Source organism: Ictalurus punctatus, chromosome 9 (genome assembly GCF_001660625.3).
Source record: "Ictalurus punctatus breed USDA103 chromosome 9, Coco_2.0, whole genome shotgun sequence".
Lineage (NCBI taxonomy): Eukaryota > Metazoa > Chordata > Actinopteri > Siluriformes > Ictaluridae > Ictalurus > Ictalurus punctatus.
The window spans coordinates 28,984,305-28,995,000 of record NC_030424.2 but is presented as its reverse complement, the minus strand read 5'-3'; the positions used below and the strand labels follow the sequence as shown (position 1 = coordinate 28,995,000).

Sequence of the window (10,696 nt, the reverse complement as noted above, 5' to 3'; positions counted from 1 at the left end):
ATCGAACCCCTGACCCTGGAGGAGTGAGGCAAACATGCCAACCTCTAAGCCATCGATGAAAATCGCATGATGTACGAATATCAATATTAAAAAGGAAATGGATTGCCCTTAAGGTAAAATTAACAAACAAATAATACATCATCCTATCGCCAAGATTCTCCAAGATTTTAAGATTCAGGTCAAAATATGTCATGCAGATTTCTCAAAAACCCGCTAGTTTAAAACAAACAAAAATCAACCAAAAATTCTAAGGCATTCAGTGAAGTCTCGCACAAAAACATCTTTACTTACACTTTTATTGTTATTTACGTTTTTTCTTTTATCTAGAAGGTAAAGATTGAGAACAACAAACAGTCTCGAGAACTACAGAAGTTTAGGTTAATTAACAATAATCCTCTCAAGTGATTTGGAGGGGATTTCCATCTTATTTTGATGATTCCTCCACAGACTGTCCACTATGCACGAAAGGGTTAAAAGCAGGGTTACACTTCCATGCTGCATTTCACTCGATTGCTGAAAGTTCAATCCAAACCATTTCATTTCCAGTAAGTCCAAAGATCCGATTGGAAGATTCCGGCGAACTCGGATTCCACTCGCTGTGGATTTGACCGACAGCTTAAGTGGGCGTTGATCAAAACGGTTGACCCGCGACGACGATGACGAACAGATACATTTAATCAGTCTTATGAGGTCATGACTTGGGAAAATCCAATCATCTTAGCATGACGACAGGAGAACGGAGAATACAGCCGGACGAGCCGAATGCCAACGTCGGCACTGGGTCAACACACGGGCGTGATTACCACCGAGCGCAGCCAAGGTGGACATCAGCCTTAAGCGCGGACCCTACTGTGTTTGACGTGTGCACACACTTTCACGTTTGGCAGTCTCACGCACACTCTTGAGATGTAATCAAGCTGAGCTGCGGCCTACGCTGATGCTACGGGGAGCATATATCACTGTATGTTCCCAGGGTCCTAAGTTCCCCAGATTTATATGGCACGTCAAGAACACGTGATAAAGGGTCGTATGCTCCCCAGCTCTACATAACGCGACTCTGAAAAACATGGTCTGTATTCGCTTAATATGACACGGGCTATTGTTGTAACTCGTCTCTTCCCCAGCACTTCCACACAGCTCTCGATATAACAGGCCTAGACTTGAGGGAAAGAAACAAACAAAATGTCACAGCTTCCTTAAAGTAAGCTTAATGTTTAAGAAAAGTCTACTTACTGTGTGTTAACAGAATATTAAACTGGGGAACATAGGACCCTGGGAATAGGACCCTTTGTTGTGTGTTCATCACAGTACGTGTCGTATATAAATCTGCGGAAGATAGGACCCTGGGAACATAGGAATGACGCCATACTTTGATAAGTCAAAATATTCCTCCGTCAGAGTGAGGAAATAAGTTCATAAGTTCACATTTAGGTCAAAACCGACAGTATGTATGACTACCGAAGTAACCCATAGAGCTAAACCATGGCTAATCTGATCTGTGCTAACTGACATTTACACTAACGGTGCTATTTTTAGTGTCGAGCGGATACCCTGATGAATTACCGAGCGTAATGTAGCCCGAGCCGGGTCGGTTGTTTTTGCGCGTTCGATTAATTTACGGTTTCCTTTGATTAGCGTTTTCATTATGTGGCGGAAAAGCACAGACGCTCATCAGCGTTCGCGGTGAAGTGCAGCTAATCATGGAAAGGTCCGTGTGCAGACTCGGGGTGCACGCTCGCTATCGTTATTTCAGACTCGATAGTAGTGCTCTCGAATAGCAACTATACAATAACATGCACAGACACACAACTGGTACATCTTTGAGAATGACACGATTGATTACACACTCGTTCACCACTGGACACGGTGTGAGGCACACATGTTCCCTACCAGTAACAGGAAGGGAGCTTACGCACTTCTGTAGACGTCCAGAGCCACCGTCTGGCCTCAGCGGATATACAGGTGGATCAGTCACTCCATCTAGAACTCGTGAGAACCTGTCATTATACTCTCGAACGCAATCCACCGTGATATCAATCTCCTCGCGTTCCCTATGCGCTTCTCTAGAACTCACGGCATTACCTAAAAACATCGGCTATATAAAAGCGCCAGAGTTGCGAGGACATCCAGAGCGTTTTCACACCGTGGTCGCATCCTGGAACGATCGAGTGTGTGGTCGTTTTTTAGGGGCGGGGCTCTCTGCAAGAGAGGTTCGCGAAGATTATCTGTACACTGTACAGCAGCAGTCATCAACCCTGTATTTTCCTGAAGAACCATAATCGTGCCCACTTGACCATCTAATCACTGCCTTAAGAAGTTATGGATCAACTGGGTTTTACAGTTGACATTGCGGCCAAAGACGCCAGATTTTGCTGCGGCTTTATTCGTTTTAAATTTGCGACTCGACTGGAGAGTTTTTTTCTGTGGAAAACTACGTGAACTGGCGAAATCGCAGTCCTGCAAAATCGTTTCCGCAGTGACGTTTGTTGGTAAACGAGACCTTTTAGCTGGGCAGCGGTTAAAGGCTCTGGGTGACTGCTCAGAAGGTCAGGAGGTCAAGCCACAGAACTGCCAAGCTACCACTGTTGGGCCCTTGAGCGAGGCCCTTAACCCTCAGTCGTATAAACGAGATAAACGTACGTCGCTCTGGATAAGGGCATCTGCCAAATGGCGTAAATGTAAACGTACTCGTGTTCGACCCACGTGAATCATCGACGAGGGCTTTGACCAGACGTGCATCGCGATGACGTCACACGACATGCCCAAATCCGTGGGAAATCCGCGGTAACCTTGAAGAGTCGCAAGCTCCTCGGAATACCGTCGAGAGTTTGCGCTCATTTCCGCGATCGCCAAATCCCAGAGGGACCCACATGCGGCGTTTGTTCTGTTTTCTTTTGCACTTGCGCTAGGAATAAACGCATACCCGTCTGTCGGAACGGTCTTCAGACGTTCCGTTTTCGTCGGCCATTCGTTTCGGCAAGCCGAGACGGGGGAGATTAAGAGAAATAAATAAATAAATCTGTGAAAGTCTGTGAAAATTGTTCACTTCCCTGATGACCTGCCTGGATTCACCGTAACAGAGGATCGGCTATAGGAGCCGTTTTAGAGTCGACCATTTTTTCACCCCCCACATACTGTACACTGCGGTATATTTTCAAGTGCTCGGTCCGACCCCACGTCGGCCACGCGCCTGACGTTTTTTTATCCGGAGAAACGTACAAGCGGGGCGGAATTCAAACCCGAGCACAAAGCCGGATCACGCTCTCTGGATTTGAGCTCGCGACCTCGTGGACAGTAGCGCTGACGCCGTAATTGCCGAGTTTAACCTGACACTCGTGTGGGTATGAGTCAAGTCAGAGTGCGAGGGATGGAAATGCTGACGTGCAAAAGTTCCAACGGTGTAAATCCTTTCGAGAGAAGAACGCCAACTGTTTTTTATCTATAGACGAGGAAGAAATCTTTCTTCCCAACTTTCTCAGAACTCAGTCCGTCAGTGCGTTCGAGGAAGAAGTGATGATGCAGGTGACGGGGGGAACGCGTATATACGGACTGGGATTCTCCTGGAAAGCGCTGTCGTCATGCCTTCACTGATCACGCTCTGACAGAGGGGCAGTTTAATACCCTGTGTGTGTGTGTGTGTGTGTGTGTGAGAGAGAGAGAGAGAGAGAGAAGGAGAGGGGAGGATGCACTGCGGAGAGAGAGCAAATGTTTAGACCTGCAGTGCTCCTTCTCACAATCATACTATAAGATAAAGCACGGACCATTTCAGCACACACACACACACACACACACACGGGCAGAGCGCCAGCACGTACTGTAACCACTGTTAAAATAAGTAGAGGATAAATCAAAGTGACGGTACGCGAAGGCCGAATCGATTCTCCCACCCACTCTCGCCGAAACCCCTGCGTCGGAAAAATCGCAGCCACTTTTTTTCTTTTCTCATTTATTTATTTATTTATCTATCTATCTATCTATCTATCTATCTATCTATCTATCTATTTTTTACACAGACTCGCTTTCTCGACCGAACGGCATCTTCCGCCGAAGTTCGCACGGTCCTCTCCGAGAGCGCGATTCGAAGACTAACGAAGAACCAAGTTCACGTTTCAGTAGTCAGTGTTTCGGTACACTTCGGGGTGTCCGCGGTTCCACTCGAGTACCGCACCTTAAAAATAAAAACACACACACGTACTAGAAATGAAAAATGAGCCCCCTGCTTCCTGACGCTAACCTGTTTGGCAGACATAAGTGCAAAGGAAGTACAATAAGTGAGAGATACTGTACAGAGAGAGAAGGGGGGGGGGGTCGGGTGGGGGGGGGGGGAGAGAAAGCTCCAGCTGTGGAAGATGAGGAGAAAACAGAAGGAAGGAAGGAAGGAAGGAAGGAGGGAAGAAACCTCCAGTGGCGACTCACCTGTCAGCGGAGTTCAGCAGGGGTAACATGTGGGTCCGTTCGCGTTTCTCCGTTTCGATGCTAGACATGGGTGTGGATGGATTCTCTCTCTTTCTCTCTCCCTATTTTCATTTAAAGCTCCTTTTCTCTTTCTGTAATCTTCCCTCTGTCATCCAGGACCTCCCCCTTTTATTCTTTTTTTTTTTTTTTTCCCCCGAGGGCAAGAGCGAAAGAAACGGAAAGCAAAAAAAAAAAAAAAAGGAAAACGCGGGAGGATGCGGCGCCCTCCGTGGAGGAGTAGTTATCGGCTCGGCGTCTAAGGCTCCACTGCAGCAGAGCAGAGCGGAGCGTGTACACACACACACACACACACACACACACACACACGGTTGGACTGATCTACGGATGCACAGGCAGGCTGAAAACCTGGAGCTGGAGTATCACGCTGCAAACATGAACCTCAATCTTCAAACATTACAGTAATATTAGTTACATACAGTGATGATAACACACGGCACATCTGGATTTAGTCGATATGTAGCGACAATTAACGCACAAGGTTGAGTGAAATATGTGGCATCGGAGTTTGAAAAACAACAACGACGACAAATCAAAGACGAGGGTATTCGAACATATTACAACTTAAATATATAATTTTTTTTTTTCTCCTAGAGGAAAATGAAATTTTTATTTATCCAAATTTTATTTCTCCTTGAGCCCACTCCTCCATACCCGCACATGTTCAGGAAGCTCCACCCACTAGGATCTTCAGGGGGTACGTCTGAACACAAACGAGCATTCCAGACCGGGGCATCGGTTTTCCGGACAGGTTTTCTCAGCCACTTTAAACACTGTTGCTAAGGTTTTGGATTAAACCATTATCATGATGTTCTACGTATCTTCCAGACTGTTTGTATAAATAAGTGCGACGTCGGCCCAAAGGAAGAAGAACGCTCCTTGCTGGGGTGCTGAAATGGCAGCACCCCGAGTGTTTTGGACAGTGTCAGAGCAGGACTGAAAGGCATGGAGCTGAGAATGCTGTGGGAGATTAAACATCAAGCACCAATGGCAAGATTCACATCGGCTTGGAGTGTCGTAGAACAGCTGCATGTCTCGGAAGATCTTGCCAGAGCCGCCAGTGCTCCCCTGTCCGACCCCTGCTGAGTTATTCGACTCGCAAACCCGAGACTCGTCCGGACAGACGATGGAAAATATCTGCCGGAGTTTGAGCCGGCTGCCTGGTCAAAGGAACAGCCGAAAACAAGGAGGATGGGCATCCTCCTGCCGGGACATTGTGAAGAGGTTCTAACAGCTGTTAAATATGGAGTTTTAATCTCCAGGTACTCTAGAGAACAGCCGGAGAGCCAAAAAGGAGCCTGGAGACCTCTGGAATGTGTCAGGGAGAGCCGGCAAGCAAGAAGCCTCACCTGTCCCCAAAGCCCTCCACCTTGCCATTCAGAACAGCAACTGTCCGGAGAGGGGACAACCAGCCGTAGCCGCCCCATGTACCATAGCCACCCAGGACCTCCCAAGCTCCCCCCGGTACCCCTATCTGCTGCTCGCACCGCAAAGCCCCTGCTGGCCGTCTGGGCTCGCTCTAGTTAGAACCTCCCCTGTGCACCCACCCGTGCAGAGTCCGAAATGTGGCTGAGGAAAGCCTGCTGGACCTCAGGAAGTTCAGCGGCAGAGGCCGAGATTTATTTCCTGCCCTTAGCGGCTGAGGAGCAAAGGACCACAAAGGCTACAGGTGAATGCGCACAGGAAGGACAGTTTCCCGGAGAACAGGAAGACGTGACTAGTAGACCAGGGGATGAACCTCCCAAAACAGGCCCCCATCAGGATGTCCTACGGAGAAATAGTAAACACAACAGGAGGGCTCAAAGCAGAACAGGTATGTGACATCGGACCAAAAGTATGCGCCCAGAAGAAGAAAAATGCTCCTCGTTCGACTGCCGCCAAGGTGCTGAAGGAAGAGTTCCCTTTCAGCACCCCTAGTGTTTCTGGACAGTCTCAGAGCATGGCTGAAAGTTTGGGGCAGTACAAATCGCACACGGTTGGTGATCACTGATTGCAGAGACAAACAGGTGTTTACTGGGCGTGTACCGGGCGTGTACCGGGCGTGTACCGGGCGTGTACTGGGCGTGTACTGGGCGTGTACTGGGCGTGTACTTCGCAACGTAAAACAAAAACTCAAGGGAATAAATAGACATACTAATCAAGGGGAAAACAGAAACAGCTGAGAACGATGAAGATACAGGAGGGAAACAACCAATCACAATACAGGGGCGGAGCCATGGCAGGAACCAAAACAAAACGGGAAGCGCGCTGAGGCGAAATACCTGACAGGTTTTCACACAAATAAACGAATAAATGACTAAATGAATATACACAGGGTGTCCGAAAAGACAGGAAGTTAAACTATATACACTAAATAGTCATTCTGTATTTATTATTTATTTACACTTATTTTTATATATTTATTTTTTCCTTACAGGTTTAAAATAATCAGTTTATCATTAGCAGTGGATGAAAGGGTGGAGATAGTGTTCTTGGTCCTCTCACTGGTTCCTGACCCATCATTATAACAGTAAGAGAACTGGCAGGAAGGGTATTGGCTGGCCCGTATTTACATACTCGAACATGATTGGCTCAGCAACACTCTCGCATCATCCGAATCCTTCGTGTCAGTCATTTTTACGCACCGTGTGCGTTCAAATGACTGGAAAGATCACGCCGTATTACACCAGGTAATATAGAACCTGTCATAAAGATCTATTGTATCCTGAGGGATGAGAGATTTTATTTATTTCTTCTCTTTCTTTCTTTCTTTTGTTTTTTTTTTTTTACAAGAGAGACGTTTTAGGAAGCTTTCGCGCTTTTCATTTCCCAGAGAAACAAAAGCAAGCAATAAAATATAGACACCGATTTAAGGACGTGTGGAAGAAAAGACGTTTCCGGGGGTTGGTAGGTACGTCATTGGGTTAACAACACGCGTACAGCCTCCGTCGGTAGTAGCAGTCATGTGACCCTACCCTACCCAACCCTACCCTACATGTGCCCCTATGTGTAACGGAGTGACATTACCGTTACTACGACCGTTACTAAGCGGACTATTTTTCAACAAAACCATGTCCTCAAGTGTCCCTCTTATTTTTTTTTATCCGTTTACGGTTACATTAACGTCGTTGTACGTTGCGATGTAACGTTACAGCGGCTATAAGCAGTCGTCCCCTCACCAACCTTTAAAGTTAAAAACACAACAAAAAGCGTAAAAACTCCTCCGCCCTGACACTGGAGACTCCTTCCATGCACGTCAACTAAACGTCTCCTTACGTCCGTGGAAGGAGTCTCCAGTGTCAGCGTTTTCTTTTCAAGCGGTTTAATATTAGACTCCGGTTGCGGCGCGCGTCTCCGCCGTACGCGTTCCTCGCGAACGAGTCGTCACTATGGAAACGATGACGTATCAGAACGAGCGCGTTAACGTAGAACCCGCGCCGCTGTCCGAGTCGCTGTTCTAGAAAATCGATCGACGGCTTCCGAGCGATCAGAATCGGGATTTCAGCAGCGCGGTGGTTTAAGCGCGTAATCGGATCGTATCCAAGACGTGATGTTTAAACGTCGTAGAACTTTCCAGAAATCTTCTCCCCAACCCGGTAGTACTCATGCAGTATTCGCGTGTATATTTACTAAACGAAGGGCTCGTACTGTAAAGTATGCATTGGTGTTGTTAATGTTACAGCTACAGAGTATCACAGCAGCAGCTGTTGTGAGGCTAAAGGTTTTAAAGCTTTACGCCTCTCAGTCGTGTTATAAATAAAGCTCGGCGTTCTGGCCTCGGTGCGTACGAGCCGGAGGATTACCGAAGCGTACGATTGGTGGGTAATAACAATAAGCAGGTTATTAGGCGAACGTTATTTTTACGAGAATTAAGAGCGCCGCTGTTTACGTCACAGGACCTGCCCGGCGAGCTGAAACAAACAAAAAAAACAAACAAATAAATAAATAAAACGTTTCTCAGCGAATATTCTCTAGAAATGTCCTACATTCTCGCTATCTTTCTCTCTCCGTTTTTGGTTTCAGGCTCTACTTCTCCTCCTGCAACAGCGATATGCACTCCTACTCACAGCATCTCTCTGCTCAATCTTCACCCCGTGCGGTCTCCATCGTATCCTAACGCCAACTCAGACAGGAAGTGACATCATGCTTCGGTTTGGGCCCAAACATGGCCAACTTCCTTGGCTCTTGGCGACGCTGTCACGGATGAGTAACTAACGAAAGCACATGGGAAGGGAACACACATGAACGAGTGTGTGTTACAGACACGCGCGCACAGACACACACACACACACACACACACACACACTTAACAAATTAGCAAACAGGCTTTAGAATTTACACACTTTTAGGCGTCCATCTGCTCTGGCTAATCACTCCTACGTCCTCGACACTGTGTGTGTGTGTGTGTGTGTGTGTGTGTGTGTGTGTCTATCAGAGCGACTATACTTGTAGGTTTTTTTGCCACACTGCATAATTTATGAGCCTGTCATTGACAGGTGAGCTAAATAACGTGCGACAGTAACGCCTTTTACACCGAACGTCCTAACCCATAGCTCCAAGGTCAGCACGCAAACACATACACACACACATTTCTTTATGAACACACGAACACATACACACACACACACACGCCAAGCGAGCTTCTCCATGATTAACGCTGACAGTCAGGATGGATAAACTGCCAATCCAAACATCCGGCCCGGCCAAAACTGAGCCTGCATGCCGTTATTCGCATGCTAATGCACCGGCGCGGGGCGGAGCTACACCCGGTCCAGGGGTGTGCGTTTAGGATTCTGATGCGTGTGTGAATTAGAACGGAGGACGCTGAGAGGAAAAATGTATGTCAGTGTGTTCGTACATGTTTTTCTTCCTTTTACACCACGGCGATTTGCCAACAACTCGAACGTGTAACTTATTAATGAAGGACACACTGTGTGTGTGTGTGTGTGTGTTTTTTATCGGTTTATAGTTACGTTCTATGTTGCGTAACCTCCATGTTCCCGTTCTCACTTACAGCTGTAAACAGTCGTTCCCTCACTGACCTCTGGGTTTGTCCTGACTGACGCTGGAGACTCCTCCTCTAAAATGTTAAATAACCCGAAAACCTCCGTAATAATACCGCGTACGGTGGTGCTTGAAAGTTTGCGAACCCTTTCTGCGTGAATACGACCTGAGACGTGGTGAGATTTTCACGCGAGTCCTAAAAGCAGACAAAGAGAGAGCCGATTAAAGAAACGAGGGGGGAAATGATCCAATGTTACGTATCTACGAGAGGCAAGGGTATGGCGACCTCCAGGATGAGCCGTTAATGGGCGGGGCATCTCGGGTTGAGACTAATGAGGAAGATGATGGGATGGCGATCGGGTGCGAGTGAGCGGAAGCCCGCGGAAGGTCCTGATCGTGGTCCCGAAGCTTGCGGACGGAAAATATTCAGGATCTCCATATACCGTGGGCGGGGCATCTCGGGCTGAGACTAATGAGGAAGATGAGTTCGTTCTCTCCTAGGAGGACAATGTAGTAGTCTCCAGCGTTCAGGATTTCGCGTTAAAAACTCCTGCGTCGTTCCATCCGGCCTCGGGGTTCAAACTTCAGCGTCCTGCGACGAGAACAAGGTTAAACGTTCGGCGGTTCGACTGGAGCTCAGACACGGAGGAGAGAAAAAAGGCTCAGCTAGTGCACATAAATTACATCTCCCAATAATACTCATTTCACGGGTCACACACCCACGGCAGACAATCTCCGCTCCGCCACCAGCCGAGTACCGGCTGATCCCTTCTTATTTCCAACATCAAACACACACACACACACACACACACACACACATCTACACGCACTATGAATATTTATGAAATATTATTCTAATCAGGCTTTACCGCTGAACTGTGCATTACTATAAATAAATATCGCCATGACAACACACAACCACGCTGGAAAGCCGCGTACGTATTGAAGCGTCTAACGTTCCTGTATACCGTAGCGGTCTGGGTTCTGATTGGTCAGAAAGTGTTGATTCGGCTTCTATCACAGCAGCTCTGACAGTAGTTCCCGCTGGAAAGCCGAGTCACGGGTTCACGTTAATAAACCCGCCGTCGTTTCGGTAAACGTGATAAACGTGACGTTTTCTGGAAGGAGTCTCCGGCGTCAGTGCTCTGCGCTTCCTGGTTTCCCTGTAGCATGAGAGAGGCTGGTGAGGATACGACATATGAGAAGAAAGCTTTAATACGTTCTTATAATATTCTGGCAA

The 10,696-nt window shown here is 47.4% G+C and overlaps 1 protein-coding gene across 1 annotated transcript in view; it reads right to left on the bottom strand.

Annotated features, from left to right (window-relative positions):
• The window catches only part of dlgap2a (discs, large (Drosophila) homolog-associated protein 2a), a 172,375-nt gene extending 167,615 nt beyond the window's left edge, over positions 1-4,760 (bottom strand). The window contains exon 1 of the mRNA XM_053682452.1: positions 4,417-4,760. The gene's annotated coding sequence lies outside the window, so the exon portion shown is untranslated. The remainder of the gene's footprint in view (positions 1-4,416) is intronic.
• Positions 4,761-10,696: the final 5,936 nt, after the last annotated feature.